This window comes from Solanum lycopersicum, chromosome 7 (genome assembly GCF_036512215.1).
Source record: "Solanum lycopersicum chromosome 7, SLM_r2.1".
Taxonomy (NCBI): domain Eukaryota; kingdom Viridiplantae; phylum Streptophyta; class Magnoliopsida; order Solanales; family Solanaceae; genus Solanum; species Solanum lycopersicum.
In genome coordinates this window covers 12,205,182-12,224,447 of record NC_090806.1, presented here as the reverse complement: position 1 = coordinate 12,224,447, position 19,266 = coordinate 12,205,182, and the positions used below count along the sequence as shown (strand labels likewise).

General features: G+C 34.5%; 1 long non-coding RNA gene across 1 annotated transcript; it reads right to left on the bottom strand.

Moving 5' to 3' along the window:
* Positions 1-8,357: 8,357 nt before the first annotated feature.
* Positions 8,358-10,519, bottom strand: LOC138337573 (uncharacterized). The gene is made up of 4 exons (XR_011210869.1): positions 10,450-10,519; positions 10,019-10,086; positions 9,688-9,757; positions 8,358-8,598 (listed from the first exon to the last, which is right to left on the bottom strand). It is a non-coding gene; the product is annotated as an uncharacterized lncRNA (long non-coding RNA).
* Positions 10,520-19,266: the final 8,747 nt, after the last annotated feature.

The window sequence follows — 19,266 nt, the reverse complement described above, 5'->3', positions numbered from 1 at the left end:
GCCAAACATAGTTTTTCAATTGGCGAGTAATTCAACTCATTTGGTGTCATCATCCTACTCAAGTAGTAAAGGGAATTTTTTTCCCTTCGCCATTCTCTTGGGCTAAGAGTGCTTCCACTGATCTCTCTTGAGCCAATATGTAAAGTATCAATGACTTTCCAGGAATAGAAGCTGCTAAAACTGATGGTTTGATCAAGTAATACTTGATGCTCTCAAAGGCATTATTATAAGCTTGATCTCATTCGAAAAGAGTGCCTTTTTCATAAGACAACTGAATTCTTTGCACTTTCCTGCTAGATTCGAGATGAATCTCCTAAGATATGCTAGCTTCCATTGCAGACTCTTCAATTCATGGATGTTTCTTGGCTCGACCATCTTTCAAATTGCATTTATTTTTGCTTGATCATTTTTTATTCCTCGATGTCGTACAAGGAAACCAAGGAATTTTCTACACCATCCTCAAGTCTTTCAAGTGGTCACAATTTTTTCTTGATTTCACTTCTAACTCATCAACATAATATTCAACATTTTTGTGAAGAATTATATCTAAGATGTTCTGTATAGATCTTTAGTATGTTGCTCTTGCATTCTTTACAAAAGGTATTACTTTGTAGCAATAAATGCCATTTGGAGTCCACAAGGCGGTCAACTCTTCATCCTTTGGTGACATGCAAATCTGGTTGTAGCCGGATGAAGCGTCCATAAAAGACATCGCCTCATACCCAATAGTGCCATCAATCATAAGCTTAGGGATAGGAAGTGGAACTTCATATTTCGGATATGCATTATTGAGATCCCTTAAGTCAATACAAACTCAAATTTTCCCATTCTTCTTCTTCACGGGGATAATACTTGAAACCCATATGGGTACTTAACTTCATGAATAAAGCTAACCTCAATAAGCTTGTTAACTTCAGTTTCTACCACAGGAACCAATCCAGTCCTAAAATGCCGTTGAGCTTGCTTGATGGGACGTGTACCACTTTTCACAACAAGATGATGGACTGCCACCTTCGGGTCTAATCCAAGCATTGCTTTGTAACTCCAGGAAAATACATCTTTATACTCTTTGAGTAAGTCAACATAGTCTCTTTCCTCATCACTTGCCAATGAAGCATTCACATAAATGGGTTTTGGATCTTCATTAGTTCAAAGGCTGATTTCTTTCAATGTATCAATTGTACCATTTACTCTTTTTTCAAGTTCGGGTGGCGCACCTTTAGCATCTTTATCTTCTTGAGGTTCTCCATTATTGAAAAATATATGGCAATGCCATGAAACATTCTCCAACTCTCCATCCGTTTTAATTAGAGAAATAATATGCCTTTCATCTTGTGCAATGACATGATATGAAGAGCCAACATTTTCTTCATCTTCATCACGATGCTTGGTGTAGACTATAACATTTGACTTTGCCTTTATTACTTCTCCACATGAGACCACAATATTCGTTTGTTGCCTCATTCTAGAAGAGATCAGGTTTTGAAAGTCTTTAGGAGCACTTTGAGATTTGGGTAAAGAAGATGCCTGCATACTCTTGGTATTCTCCAAACCTTGTTTTTCTTCTTCAATGGACCTAACCTCTCAAATACAGAGATCCACTTCATTGAGCTTCCAAGTCATTCGAAGAGAGAAGATCTTTTGTTAGAGTTAGCGGACTCATCTTCCACAGTTATGTAGTTATTGCTTGTTTGTTTGTAGCCCAATTCTTCATGTGATTGCCTCATAACAGGTTCTAATGGAAGTTTCCCTAATTTTGACGGTTCACTAGGATCGAATCCAGCTTTTTCTAGTAGTCTATAAGCATTAGGATAAAAAGCTTCTTCTAAACGCCTCATTGGTAGTGCTTCATATTGAGTAACTTAGGGGCCATAAATTTTTTGTGAAGTAATGACTTAGGGGCCACAAACTTCCCAAGTAATTACGACTTCATAATATTGGAAGGTTCAAACCTTTCAGCGTATTTTCTTGCAACCTGAGAGAGTGTCCCTTGTCCTTTTTTTCCTTTGGGACATAATGAAGAATGGATGTGACCTTTTTACTTGAATAAGAACCAATAATGTTAGACATATTGTTTGGATTTCCAAGCTTTGGATCTTTCTTGTTTATGACTTTTGCCTTATCGACCACTACGTTAGCCATTTTGTTAAGGAGTCTGACATCTCCGGATGCAATGTCATCAAATTTTATAGAATATTTCTTCAAGTAAAACTTTGCGTCAGCAAAATGAGCTCCAACTTCAGCGAATAGATTATCATCTGCAATAATCCTTTTTGCAACTCCATTCTCATAATACTTCAAACATTGGTGGTAGGTAGATGGGATTACTTTGTTCTCATGTACCCACTGCCTACCAAGCAAAATGTTATATGAAGTATTTGCATCAATTACAAGTAACCACACACTTCATTACAACTCTCCGATGGTGAGGACTATTTTACAGTCTCTATGAACCATTGTCATCCTTGATTGAATCATTGGATCATCAAGCGACTATTAGTAAGATGTTGTTGTTAATATCCCAGGTTCTTTCATTGTGCAAATCAGAAGGATGTTGATTTTAGATCCTCCATCGACTAAGATTCTATTTACCTTTTCTTCACGTGCAAAACCAACCATTAATAAAGGGTAATTATGAAATGTGTCACCAAACAGAAAATCTTCATCAGAGAATGTGATTTTGGCCATACATGCATTTTTTTACTCCGGGAGATAGCTTTAGAGCATTGGTGATGGGCAAGATGGATTTTCAACTTCAAGAGACGACTTTGGAGCATATTTTGGTGATAAATGTGATGGAGTTGCATCTTTCGCTTCCTTTTCATCGACATTACAACACAGAGCTTTTGTGCCATCGCAGTGAACTAGGTGTAAAACCAATTTGGCAAATATTCTCCAAATGTAATTAGTCGATGCAACTTTTTAGTAGTGGTGTGCCTTTATTTATTTCTTCTTTGAATGCATAATCGAAGTTTTGGTTTTGGGTCTCCTTACCATATTTTCCCTAACGTGTTGCTTTATTGACTCTTTATGTGAACTCATTTTTCGGTGTTCACGACGAGTCACAAGAGTCCAATCCCAATCATTAAGATCATTTAATGGGTATTCATCTTCTCTTGTTGATCCCTCACCAGAAGCCACATCACTTAGTATAGGAAGAAATGACAAATTATTTACATCAATGGGCTCGAAGTCTTCAAACTTAATCATTTTTGTCTAATTGATATTTGGAATGTCTTTCTCCATATTTTCTTCAATAAAACTTCAAGTCATGATCGGATTGGGTGAGTCAGAAGAGATACTGACTTGGTTTGAACTAAATTTCTAATCTTCGAGTTCAATCTTCCCTTCGCGAGCTAGGTCCATGATTTTGTACTTGAAGACGAAGTATTTCTCAATAGGGTAGCCAACCAACCGGTGATACTTACAGTATCTTGGATCATCACTCCTCCCAGATTTATTTGGTTCTTTTATCTCTGGTAACTCAAAAAGTTTAAACTCAAAGAGTTCATGAAAGATTGCGAAAACACATGAGTCAAGAAATGGATAGTCCTTATACTGCTTTTTCTTCAAGGTGAGATTTTGATTTGTCCTTCCTTCAAAAGAAGTCTCTTTTGCTCTCGGTGTATTGCCCACTTATGTGATGAATTTGACATGAGAATCATTGACATTCATGGATTCTTTTATTTCAGCCTTTGGAAAATATTTTCCCACTTTGTTGAATTCTTGCCTTTCTTTGCCTCTACGGAGTTCGTGGATAAATGGTGTTTCAGTTCCAACCCATGACATGCTTAACTCCGTATCATGAGCACGAGTGGTCAATTCTTCAAAATTTCTAGGCTTTATGCCTTGCAGAATATAGCGGATACACCAATGCATACTTTGAATGCACATCTCTATGCTCGAAGCTTCACTAAGTCTATCTTTACAGTTTAGACTTGCATGCCTCCATCGGTTGATGAAGTCAAAGACTGTCTCTTCATTTCGCTGACGTGTGTTTGTAAGTTCCACCATGCTTACAGTACGTCTTGTGCTATAGAAGCATTTGAGAAATTCTTGCTCCATTTGTTCCCAACTATCGATGGAGCCAAACTCAAGGTTAGTGTACTAATCGAAAGCATTATCCTTAAGCGAGCAGACAAATTTTTTGACGAGGTAATCTTCATATATCCCAGCATTATTGTAGGTTTAGATAAAGTTTGTAACATGTTGATTTGGGCTTCCCATACCATCGAACTGCTGAAACTTTGGAGGTTGCTAACCGACAGGCATTTCCGAGATATCCTTGCAGTGTATGGCTTTGCGTATGTCAAGGAGGATTTTGTGGCAACCGTGTACTTGTCTTTGATGGTCCCATGATGAACTCTTTGATGTGGTTGATAGAGATCGTTTATTTAGATGAAAATTGAATCTCTTTAGCATATTCCACTTGCTTTAAGGGGTGATCGACTGTCTCTTGTACTTACATACGTTTTTCAGGTGAATGACTTGATTCATCATCCATCATGTCCTCCACTCTATCAGTTAGCTTAACAATTCAAGCATCTTGATCTTAAAAATACTTGGTCAAGCCTTCAATAGCTCTTGTCAAGCTCACAAATTGTTCTTCTACGGATGAAGCGTTATTCACCATTGCATGCACTACCATAGTAGGTGACGGAGAATAGCGTTGATTTTGTGAAACATGTTATGTGGGGTAGATCTCGTGCTTATGACATCATTATTGGTCGAAGAGTACTTTTTGCATGTAGGTGGGCTTAATTGGGCAAGAACCCTCTCGATCATTTCGGCGATGTCTTGTTTTACGACTTTTGTAGGAGACTTCGCACATTTTGGGGATAAACCGAAGGCAATAGCAAACTCAGACGACACTCGTGAGGCTTGTTGTCAAAGCAATCTTGCTTGGTTCCTTGTGATAGGTCCAATATTTCTTGCAATAACATCAACGATGCTTTCACAACGATGCAAAATTTGGATCCATTAGTTTTTGCAGAAGCAAATGTGAATCCAAATGCAAATACATATTTCAATGCAGATGCGAATACGGATTTAGATGCTGATGCAGATACAGATGTGGATCTAGATTTAGATGCAGATGTAGATTTTGAGTTGATCTTCTTAGAATCCATCTTAGTGTTCTTGAATTTTTATTTTCGAAGAAAAAAGATGAGAGGTAAAGATTGTCACATTGAGCGTGCCAATTTGTAAGCGTCTAAAGTTTCAATCCTGAAATACAATAGGCATGAAAGGAAAAATAGCAAGCAAACAATAAAATTTGTATTTGAATTAGTGTGAATGTTACAATCTTTATAAAATATCTCAAAAAGATATGTAATCCCCTGATTCTTCTCTTTACAGATGTTGTTGATTTGGCAGAATACTTGAGGCTCAACACTTAGAGCGAAGACTTCTTTGTGTGCGGAAGACTTGCAGATCACCACTGAAGAGCAATTATGTAATCCTGTGTGTATGTATTTTTTCTATATTTTCGTCTTATGAAGACCTCCTTATATAGGCTTCCACAAGGGCTTTAGGGTATTTTGGTCCGAGCAATTTTGATCCATGAGCCTGAAGAATCATGAGTTGGGCTCATCTTGTCAACTTAATGGACTGACCCAAGTGTAATATAGACTTGATTTAAGTCATACAATTTTGACTTAGATATTAATCTAACTTTATCAACCAGTAATTTGACTTGGTCAACGTATGATAAATTTAAGATTTAATTCAAACTTAATATGAATTTATCAATAAAACTTCACTGTCTATAATAACATGGGTAAGAATCTGATAAAAAAAAACATAAATTTATATTGATGAGAATGAAGGAAGGTCAAAAACTGTTTTAAAAATTTTAAATTAAATATTTAGAGGTTACGAATACGAAAATATAAAAGTTGTGATATTACGGATGAAACAATGGAATAGGTAGATATGAATTGCGAAAGTGGATGTTTAAAGCAAATAAAAAGAAAAATAACAGATAATGAAGGATAGAATAAATATATTTAAATTAAATTAAAGCTATCTTTGCAAAATGGGTACATGCAGAAAATAGTAATTTAGTGATCATGTAAACATGAATCTGAATAGCTTTAAGTTCTTATCATGTGTGACTAACGAATTTAAATTAGTGAAACTAAACCCATTTTTTAGTGATAATAAGGAAGGCATTATCAAATGTGTATCTCTCCATTTCGCAGATTCGCACACCTTTAAAATATTTATTCTTCCATTTTTATTTGTGACTTATTTTTAAAATAAATTTTTACTTTTATTTATTATTTTTGACATATCAAAAAAAAATGATTATATTTTTTCATGTTTTACCCTCAATATTAAATACTCTTTCTCCATATTATTCTCCAAGACTTAATATTGAACATCATTTAATAGGTATAGTTTGGTAAAATATGTTAATAATTATTTTCTTAATAGGTGTATCAAGTCAAACAGTAACAAGAAAAAATATACGGAGAAAGTACTAGATATTTAATTAGCAATTAGTACAACAAAGTCCAAAAGTCATTACACATTTACATAATTAAAAATATAATTTAATGTTTAAACAATTAAATATTTTATAATATTTTAATTTATTATAAAGATAAAATCATAATTAACCAATTAACTTTTGACTTTGAGTGTTCCCATTTTTTATACCTATATGAAAATGATAGACAGATTAACAAAATAATAGAAAAGTCAATCACCTTTGCACACTACCCTTAATATGTACATCCTTTTTTAAAATCAATTCCAAACGAATTCATCTTTCTATAATTAAATAACTTAATTTTTAATTAGTTTTACAATTCACTTTTAGTGGTCATTTATTTTTAAAATAGATTTTCATTTTTATTTGTCCTCTTTAATATATAAAAAAAAATTATAATTTTTTTAATATTTTACCATCAACATTAAATATTTATTTTAATCATTTTCAAGACATTATTGAATAGGAATAGTTTGATAAAATACTTGTATCAATAATTATTTTGTAATAGGTGTGCCAAGTAAAATTGAAGGGAGGGAGTATTTTTTTTTCCGAAATAATTTCTACTCACACAAATATCTAATGGTCTTTTTAAATCACAAGTTTCAAAGTTATTCTTTTAGCTTGAACTTTGTTTTAAATCAAACAGTGATACGCAAATTGGGATAAGAAAAATCCTTTTGGCCATAAAAATTGGCCATAATTTAGTCAGAATGGTAAAATGACATGTTCACACTATAACTAGTTTATTTTTAGATAATTTTGCCCTTTAACTTAAATATTAAATATATTTTTCAATTATGTTTCCAAGACATTGAAAATGATTATTGAAATTAATTATTAATAATTTCATAATTAAACATGAAAAGGAACCAAAAAATTCACCAAAGAAAATATAATTTTGACACACTCTTCTCACTTGAAAATTCAAGATCTAAAATAATATATATATATATATGTGTGTGTATATATATATATATATATATATATATAATTGTAAAAAAATAAAAAATATATCTCTTTTTCAATTTCAATTTTCCTCTTTTTTACTTATTCTTTCTTATTCTTTTTTCATTTCTTATTTCTTAATGAGAAAAAAAAATTAAAAGTATAAAAGAGAAGTAAAGTGTAGATTTTTTTTCATTTATAATTTCTAACCGTGAAAAGATAATTTATATCTAAATTTAAATATTAAAAGTTTATATAAAAAATAAAAATATGAAATTGGCCGAGTTGGCTAAAGAATCACTCTTATTTTTTTAGAGGAGTTGTTGTTACGCATTGATTTTCTAAAAAAAATTAATGATAAAAATATATTTCATCTGATTATACTCAAAATGTATGTGAGCGAAATATGAAGAAAACTAAAATTATCATCATGTTTCCTCTATTATGTAATTATATTTATATCTTCGATTAGATATGAATCACATCACACACAAAAACGACTCATTAATATTAATTTTTATTTATTATTTCAGTACTAGAGACATGTACAATTTTCTTTTTAAGAAAACGTTGATGGTGTTTTATTGAAAATTTTTAATAACATAGAAAAGATATAGAATGTCTTTTATGATTTCAAAATAAACTTTTATAAAAGAATTTAAAAGAAAAATGTTTTATAGTTCTTCAATGACAATGACAACACAAATTTGTTAAGCATGAACTAGATTTAAGTTTCATCACAAATATATTTTTCTTTATTAGTATTATTTGTTATTTTATAAAAAATGTTTGCTATTAAATGATATGCTAAAATATTAAGTTGTCACGACCCAAAAATGGGCGTGATGGCACTCGTCTTATCCCACCAAGACAAGTCAGCCTAAAACTCAACCATTACAATAAAGTGCGGAAGTAAAATATAAGTAACTTAATAAAACCCCCAAAACCTGGTAGTCACGTGTACAAGCCTCTAAAGTATTACAATTGATTCAAAAAAAAAACTCAAGTCTCAAAGGAACTTGTTTCTAGAATAGAACAAGATCATAATTAAGGAGAAGAAAGTCTGCTGCGATGGAAACAGCTACCTGACAAATCTCCAAGAAGCCTCGGAAAAGAAGAGAATGACAAGTACCACAAAAATCCAGGCTTATAACCTACAAAAATTTGTAGAAGCAAGGGGTGAGTACCAAACCACACGGTACTCAGCAAGTAAACGTCTAAACACAAGCTAAGGGAATGAAATACGGGTACTCCTACCACCCCCAACCGAACCTCCACAACTGCAACCTGCATAAACATTAGCCGAACCTAACAACTCACAGTTTACATAGAACGTAACTCAACAAAAACATTTAGACAAATTACACATCCTCCACAACAACACTTTAACAAATTACATATCCTCCACAACAACACTTTAACAAATTATATATCCTCAATATCAACACTTAAACAAATTAGATATCCTCAATAGCAACACTTCCACAAATTTACATATCCTCAATAACACACTTCAACAAATTACATATCCTCAACAACAACACTTCAACAAATTATATATCTTCAATAACAAGCTCAGTATTCAACAATCACAAGTTCCGCAAAAAGACAATCACTAGATCAGCAAAACACAATATCAAGTTCACTAATGATAAGTATGTGCAATGTAATGGAATGCAATGTCAAGTATAATGATGCATGTCTGACCTAGTGATACACACCCGCTGTCTCTCAGTCCGGGATCCATGGGGGACATATTTGTCCATGCATCTGTCGCGGCGCACGACACGACCCTCGATAATAGTAACCATCGCGGCGCGCGATACGTCCCTCGAAATATAGTATCCATCGCGGCGCGCGATACGTCCCTCGAAATGGTACATCCTCTTTAAGTTATCATTCTTTCTCAATGCACATAACACTTTCACAACCATGTCTCGGAATAATGCAATGACATGTTCACACAAATAATGAGGAGATGACCATTTTCATAACATTGCACAGTTCACAACCACACAAGCATGAAATCACATCAACAATGATTCAACAAGCCATCAAACTTTTCTCAACACATCACACATAAATAATTAATCACATCGCCTTTTGTTATCCCTTTTATTTCATCATTAGAATTAATCAATGTGGACAAGTCAACCCATAACCAATCCCGTTACTCCCAAACATATATCACAAGGAAATACACGCATTCCATACACTTAACAAGAGTTTAGAAATTCACTTGCCTCAAATAGTCGAACAATGACTCTAGAACTTGAGCCTTCTCTTTTTGTTGAGCTTCCAAATCAATGCAATCTATTCAAGTACATATTCACTATAAGATTTCAAAGCTTACAACATCCCTATTATTATAGGTTTAGCCTAGACCCAAAAGATCACCCAAATCTATGATCAAGTTTCTAAGTTTCAAGCTTAAGTTAAGTTCCAACTCTTGTCCAATATCATAACTCAAATGGTATGTATATGATATGATAGATATAATATTTAATTACCTATCTCAATATGTCAAAACTTAACTCATAGTGTGATAATAATAATAAAATTAAGTCAAGTTACCAATCACCCACGGATAGAACACCACCTCCGAACCTAAGGATCCATCCGCCTTCATTGTATCTTCAATTCTGTCAATCATTACATATCCTTTATTAATTAAATCATCAATAATCAAATCATCTACCAAATATAATAATTTGATGATTTTAAGACATTTAAAAAAAAAGAAAAAAAATAAACACAAACAGTAAGTTAATAATCTTCTTCACTGTTTGGTTTAAAATATATTGCCCCTACATCAATCATTGGCAACATGATTACCCAATGATTTGGAAAGAATTGTTATATCACAGAATCCAAAGAACAGTTATATTCCATTGTAAATTCAACAATATTATATTAAATAGTGTTCCATTAATGTCTAACCAAAATTTTATATTACAAAATTCAAGATTTGCACATGGCGATGAAAAATTGCTAACAATTCTTACCTGTATTCGATGCCCTCGCCTCCGACGCAACCTAGCTCAGGTAATTTTCCCCCTATCTTATTATCTTTATTTATTTTTATATATATAAATAATAAACCCTACTACTTATTTAGTATATAAGGGTCAAATAGTATTGAATCTTAAATAATTTATCACTTTAGCCCGTTAACTATTGATTCAGCCCATTATCTACAGTTACCCATCAATTAATTAACTCAATTTAAACGTATAGTTCAAGATTCTCAAAAATAATGTACGGGTCATTACATTATCCACCACTAAAAATCATGTTCGTCCTCGAACATAAGGAAGAAGAAGAAAGAATAACCAACGTTACCATAAGTCTAAGTTATGACCTACCAGTCGATGTTCATCTCTCTAGGTGAGCTCATCCTTAAGACCATTCCCTCACGATCAACTACAAAGAAATGAACTTTCAAATAAAACTTTGGGAGATTTTTATATCAAGAGTGATTATCAAGCCACAAACTAACCAATGAACTCAATATAAATTGAAACCTACTAGACCATAATACATCCATCAAGAAAAATCTTTTCTCACATAACCAAAATAACATTCTGAACAGATACCAACTACTACCAGAAGTGAACTTTAGCTAAGAACCACACTCATAACACACAAGCCATCGCATATCTTATCAAGATTTCCTTTCCACAACACAATGTTCCCACAAACTTAAGTTATAAAAGTTTGATGTTTAGACATCGAATACTCACCAAGGGATAATCAAACATATCTAATCCAAAGAAGAACAAGATCAAGTAAGCACCCTACAAATGGTACACGCTAGGATGCATAACCTTTTACAACACTGTCAGATAACCGTAACTATTCACAAAAGCTCTTTTGTAAGTTCCCATAAGCAAGGTTGTACATATAAAAATAATGATATATTTCTAATTTTTCAAACAACATCAAATATGTCATAACTGAAGTGAACAAGTCTAACCAAGGATCCTACCTTATCAAGAAGATATAAGAGGATCGGTACATCCGATCCACCACTAGAAATCCACCCATAGATGTAGAACAACACACGAGTATATGGAACGAATCACTCTCTAAACCTTTTTTTTAAAACGAAGTAGGTTGTTACCTAAAAATGTACAAAATCAAGGCCGGATAACATAAGATACTCTTTTCATATTAAACATATCAAACAATTATAGTTAAATGACTCCATATCAGATTTTTTTTTAGCTGCCCACATTCAACTAGCCTGACATCATTACAATCTTACACATACTCGATTGTCAAACTCCACATAGACTTTCTCACTACGATAACAAACATTCTAACCACACCAGTCACTTACCTTACTCTCAAATCATCACTAGTATTAAAGTCTTCTTAGCAAACACATTATTGCCTCTAAAGATTTTGAACTATGGCTTTATCTCTTTCCATTTAAGCATTTCATGACAAATAATGGTCACACCCAAGGCTCATATCAGTAAATTCAAATCTAAAAGTACTTTATCATCGAGATACAACAACTGTATCACACTCAATATCAACTCCACGTATTTTTTTTATACCAAATTACAACTAATACTCAAAACCATCATACACCTTGTACCAACACCTAAGAAATTTTTTTTTATCACTACAATAATTCGGTAAACTATAAACTAGGTGATCACCTCTATTCACTATCAATTGTTTATGTAACACATCATACAATGTCCCGTCAATACATTAGTTTCAATCCCCTCAAAATCCTCATTAACCTTGTGCAATTGTAGGTTCATCCTATTGTGTATCTACAAGTCACCTACCATAATCTGAATAAATTAGCCCCACATAATAACACAAACTCTTCACACCTCAAAATTTTTTTCCCCACTCAAATCAACTCCTTATATTCATAAAAATCGGTGACAAACTTTTGGTATGTTTATACCGAACAAATCACATCCATAGTCATATTAGATATTATATATGAAAACTCATACATCCTTCACTTCAAACAAAGATTCTATATGAGAGATCTTATTCCTTCGTTTCTCTAAAACTCTTCTTATGACACAAAATTTTGAATATCATGAACTCTTCAATACATCAAATCTTGTTTCTTTGATAGACTCGCTTACCAGTCTTTTACCAACAACCCATGATATTTTTATCTTATCCTCGAAATCAAAACATTACGTGAAATTCCATTTAGGGATAACAATCAAAGTAACCAAATTTTCTACTCAAATCATTTTTAAGTACTTCCAAATGCTTCGTACTCAATGTGATCGATATTTCTTACCTTACCAATTCATATCTTTACAAAACACATTACCGCAATTCTAAACTCACCATGAAAATCTTGATTTTTTTTCCAACCATGTAACACAATCCCATTATTAATTAACATTAGTTCATACCTTGAAGATTTTTTTTTCTGAATTCTTGTATCTTACCTTTTTATTGATCGCCTTTCTATCGATCTTATCATATCTTTCGCTAAAATTCTACGATATTCATTATCAAACTCAAAACCACAAAAGAACTAATTATCATACTCGAGATGAACGATCTTTCACTCCTTTCTTAAGATTTATCTAATAGTTTTTAACCAATCTGATGATCTTGTGATACTATATATTACCATAGTCAAAGAAAATATGGGTGAAATCATGTGTCTCTAAATCCAATTCTTAACCCATGTTAATATACCTCTTTAGCCCTTGCAATCAAAGAAAATATTCTTACTCTCACCTCTTTTAGAAGGTTACACTATATCAACTAATTTATTTATTATTATTTTTTTCATTATGACTCTAGCTCCTTTAAATTCTATTCGAGCAGTGTTTCAGCACCTCCTGTAACTTTACTTGAAACCAGGCTACTCACCCAACTATAGCAAACCATAACATTATATATTCGCAAGTTGTCATTACTATACAAAAATCTATTTAACAAACTATCTTTGTCATATAGCTCATCCCAATTTCAATCCATCACAAACTCTTACTACCATTATGCTCGTTTAGCCCTTGCAATCACCATAGAGTAATCTTTGTCATTGCCATGACATCTCAAAACCAACTTTACCAATAAAATTCACAAGACTAACCCAATATCATATGCACTTTTTAGTAAGAGTTTCAATTCCCTCCACACAAGTATACTCTCTGAGACTTCATTACCCATAAGCTTGCCATTATGGTATCTATCCATTCCCTTGGACCTTAAGATGAAATTATTGATACTCATTTAGAACCCTCTAAATACACTTCTCAACTCAACACATTAATATCGTACTGAAGATCCACCACTAAATGCTTCCTGATAAATTACGCTTAGCTCAAGCATCCGTAGTAACAAACTAGTTGGTTTCTCAAACCTTATTCAACACCAAATCTAATTATCTGAACATATGATACAACTATAACTCTTTAGGTATTTATTATTCACACTTAACAATCAACATATCCATTTTCATATACCAGTAGTACCATATTGTGAAGACTGTTAAATCCACCACTAAAACACATCATACCTATCTAGAAGATTGTATCAAAATAGCTCATACATATTATGACAACTTTGCTAACTGTGTTTTCTCAATTTACATTATTCATTATCTTGCAATCATTTTAATTCGTCCACTTTCAATTATCGAACTACATTCTTTTCATAACTATATCACTTTCACCTTAGTATTAGGTCTAACATTCAAGTTATACACAACACACTAACTACTCACATGAGAAACTATGCACGAGTCATCACATAAATGAGAGTGAATGGAGTGAAGCGGTGATAGTCAAAACTAAGCCAAGCATGCACGATTAAGATCCAAAAAGTGAAGATTTTTCTTAAAAGTCACTATAGCCTCTCGAAGATAAGTACAGACGTCTTCGTACAGATCCTCAAGACTCTACTTAGACTCGGCTTGTACACACGTGAGACCTATGAACCTGGGGCTCTGATACCATTTTGTCATGACCCAAAAATGGGCGTGATGGCACTCGTCTTATCCCACCAAGACAAGTCAGCCTAAAACTCAACCATTACAATAAAGTGCGGAAGTAAAATATAAGTAACTTAATAAAACCCCCAAAACCTGGTAGTCACGTGTACAAGCCTCTAAAGTATTACAATTGATTCAAAAAAAAAACCCAAGTCTCAAAGGAACTTGTTTCTAGAATAGAACAAGATCATAATTAAGGAGAAGAAAGTCTGCTGCGATGGAAACAGCTACCTGACAAATCTCCAAGAAGCCTCGGAAAAGAAGAGAATAATAAGTACCACAAAAATCCAGGCTTATAACCTACAAAAATTTGTAGAAGCAAGGGGTGAGTACCAAACCACACGGTACTCAGCAAGTAAACATCTAAACACAAGCTAAGGGAATGAAATACGGGTACTCCTACCACCCCCAACCGACCCTCCACAACTACAACCTGCATAAACATCAGTCGAACCTAACAACTCACAGTTTACATAGAACGTAACTCAACAAAAACATTTAGACAAATTGCACATCCTCCACAACAACACTTTAACAAATTACATATCCTCCACAACAACACTTTAACGAATTATATATCCTCAATATCAACACTTAAACAAATTAGATATCCTCAATAGCAACACTTCCACAAATTTACATATCCTCAATAACACACTTCAACAAATTACATATCCTCAACAACAACACTTCAACAAATTATATATCCTCAATAACAAGCTCAGTATTCAACAATCACAAGTTCCGCAAAAAGACAATCACTAGATCAGCAAAACACAATATCAAGTTCACTAATGATAAGTATGTGCAATGTAATGGAATGCAATGTCAAGTATAATGATGCATGTCTGACCTAGTTATACACACCCGCTGTCTCTCAGTCCGGGACCCATGGGGGACATATTTGTCCATGCATCTGTCGCGGCGCACGACACGACCCTCGATAATAGTAACCATCGCGGCGCGTGATACGTCCCTCGAAATATAGTATCCATCGCGGCGCGCGATACGTCCCTCGAAATGGTACATCCTCTTTAAGTTATCATTCTTTCTCAATGCACATAATACTTTCACAACCATGTCTCAGAATAATGCAATGACATGTTCACACAAATAATGAGGAGATGACCACTTTCATAACATTGCACAGTTCACAACCACACAAGCATGAAATCACATCAACAATGATTCAACAAGCCATCAAACTTTTCTCAACACATCACACATAAATAATTAATCACATCGCCTTTTATTATCCCTTTTATTTCATCATTAGAATTAATCAATGTGGACAAGTCAACCCATCACCAATCCCGTTACTCCCAAACATATATCACAAGGAAATACACGCATTCCATACACTTAACAAGAGTTTAGAAATCCACTTGCCTCAAATAGTCGAACAATGACTCTAGAACTTGAGCCTTCTCTTTTCGTTGAGCTTCCAAATCAATGCAATCTATTCAAGTACATATTCACTATAAGATTTCAAAGCTTACAACATCCCTTTTATTATAGGTTTAGCCTAGACCCAAAAGATCACCCAAATCTATGATCAACTTTCTAAGTTTCAAGCTTAAGTTAAATCCCGATCATCTAATGTGGCAGTGTACTTCTCAAATGGGGCCATCTGGATACTAGAGTGATAACTGTTATTATAGGCAAACTCCGCTAAGGGTGAATGTTGATCCCATCTAGCACCAAAATCAATCACACAAGCTCGAAGCATATCTTCCAATACCTGAATGGTCCGCTCAGACTGACCATCAGTCTGAGGGTGAAAGGCTGTACTCATATCTAATTGAGTACTTAGACCATGCTGTAATGCCTTCCAGAAGTGAGAAGTAAATAGTGAACCTCGATCTGATATGATAGAAACAGGAACTCCATGTAGTCGCACAATCTGACTGATATATAGTTCGGCTAACTTTTCTGTTGTATACTTTACCCGAACCGGGATGAAGTGGGCAAACTTGGTCAGCCTATCAACAACAACCCAAATAGAGTCATAACTACTCACTGTGGTAGGCAAACCCACGACAAAGTCCATAGTAATCCGCTCCCACTTCCAAGTAGGAATAGGCATCCTCTGAGATACACCCCCGGGCCGCTGGTGCTCACACTTGATCTGCTGGCAAGTCAAACACCTCGAAACAAAGTCTGAAATATCTCTCTTCATCCCACACCACCAGTAATGCTGACTCAGATCATGATACATCTTCGCCGCTCCCGGATGGATAGAGTACCGAGTACAATGGGCCTCCTCAAGAATCAATCTAATCAAATCTCCTGTCCTGGGCACACAAATTCTGCCTCCGATCCGCAAGACACCATCAGAATCAAGGACAGCCTCCTTAGCTTCCCCTTTCAATACTTTTTCTCGAATGAGACATAATTTTTCATCATCAAATTGGTGTGCACGGATTTGCTCGACTAAAGAAGATCGAGCCTCAATAAAAGCAATCATCCCATCACTCTCCTCTGAGATCTGTAATCGGACAAGACTGTTAGCTAACAATTGAACATCTCTAGCCAATGGTCTCTCCTCAACACTAAGAGATGCAAAACTCCCCATACTATGAGTCTTCCTACTCAAAGCATCGGCCATAACATTGGCCTTCCCTGGATGATACAGAATGGTCACATCATAGTCCTTCAGCAACTTAAGCCATCTCTGCTGCCTCAAGTTCAAATCTCTCTGACTAAAGATATACTGGAGACTCCGATGATCAGTGAACATCTCACAATGCACTCCATACAAATAATGACGCCATAACTTAAGTACAAATACCACAGCCGCCAATTCTAAATCATGAGTAGGGTAGTTCTTCTCATGGGATTTCAATTGCCTAGAAGCATAAGCAATCACTTTCCCCTTCTGCATCAACACACCACCCAAACTAACTCCTGAAGCATCACAATACACAGTAAAGTCTACATCCTCCTCAGGTAGAGTCAACACAGGAGCAGAAGTCAACAATGTCTTGAGCTTTTGAAAGCTCTCCTCACACTCATCAGACCACTGAAAACTCACATCCTGTCGAGTCAATCTAGTCAATGGAGCTGCAATAGTAGAGAAACTCTGAACAAATCATCGATAATAACCTGCCAATCCCACAAAACTCCTAATCTCAGTAGGTGAAGTAGGTCGCGTCCAGCCTCTAACTGCCTCAATCTTGGCCGGATCTACTCTAATACCCTCCTTGGACACCACGTGTCCCAAGAATGTCACAGAAGTAAGCCAGAACTCACACTTTGAGAACTTGGCATACAACTTCTCTTCTCTCAACCTCTGAAGTACAATCCTCAGGTGTCGGACATGGTCCTCCTCAGTCTTAGAGTAAACCAAGATGTCATCGATGAAAACAATCACAAAAGAATCAAGGTATGGTCGAAACACCCCATTCATCAACTCCATGAATGCTGCTGGGGCATTAGTCAATCCGAAGGACATCACTAGGAACTCATAATGCCCATACCGAGTCCGAAAAGCTGTCTTAGGGATATCTGAAGCCCTAATCTTCAACTGATGATACCCAGACCTCAAATCAACCAGTCTGATCTCCATTACAATTTTACACATGTTGGATTTGCCAAACCCTACATACTTCTCACAGTACTCCATCAAAGCCAACACTATTAATATTAACAAATATCATAACCACACCAACCATTTACCTTACTTTCACACAGTCATTAGTATCACATTCTCCTTAGCAAGCACATTGTAGTCTCCAAGACTTTGAACCATGGTTTCTTATCCTTCCATTTAAGCATCTCATAATAGATATAAGTCACATCCAAGACCGATAACACTAATTTCAAATCTATATTTCTCCTTTAGGGTAAAATAATTAAGTCACACTTAATGTCAACTTCACCTAAACTTTCACATACCATTTTCAACCACCATCTGTACCATCATTTACCTCATGCGATAACTCAAAGAAACCCTTGATCACTCCAATATTTGTATATACTATAATCTCATAACCTCTACTCACCATAAAATGCCTATGTAACACATTATAACAATCTATTTTGTCTCGTCAACAAAATAATTTTAATCCCCTCCAATCCTCATTAATCATGTAAAACTGTAGGTTCACACTATTTAACATCCGTTTGTTACTCAATGACATTCTGAACAATCTAGCTCGACATAACCATGTATAATCTTCCTTACATCATTTATGTGATGACTCGTGCATAGTTTCTCATGTGAGTAGTTAGTGTGTTGTGTATAACTTGAATGTTAGACCTAATACTAAGGTGAAAGTGATATGGTTATGAAAAGAATGTAGTTCGATAATTGAAAGTGGACGAATTAAAATGATTGCAAGATAATGAATAATGTAAATTGATACCATTTTGTCACGACCCAAAAATGGACGTGATGGCACTCGTCTTAGAAACTTGATCATAGATTTGGGTGATCTTTTGGGTCTAGGCTAAGCCTATAATAATAGGGATGTTGTAAGCTTTGAAATCTTATAGTGAATATGTACTTGAATAGATTGCATTGATTTGGAAGCTCAACGAAAAGAGAAGGCTCAAGTTCTAGAGTCATTGTTTGACTATTTGAGGCAAGTGGATTTCTAAACTCTTGTTAAGTGTATGGAATGCGTGTATTTCCTTGTGATATATGTTTGGGAGTAACGGGATTGGTGATGGGTTGACTTGTCCACATTGATTAATTCTAATGATGAAATAAAAGGGATAACAAAAGGCGATGTGATTAATTATTTATGTGTGATGTGTTGAGAAAAGTTTGATGGCTTGTTGAATTATTGTTGATGTGATTTCATGTTTGTGTAGTTGTGAACTG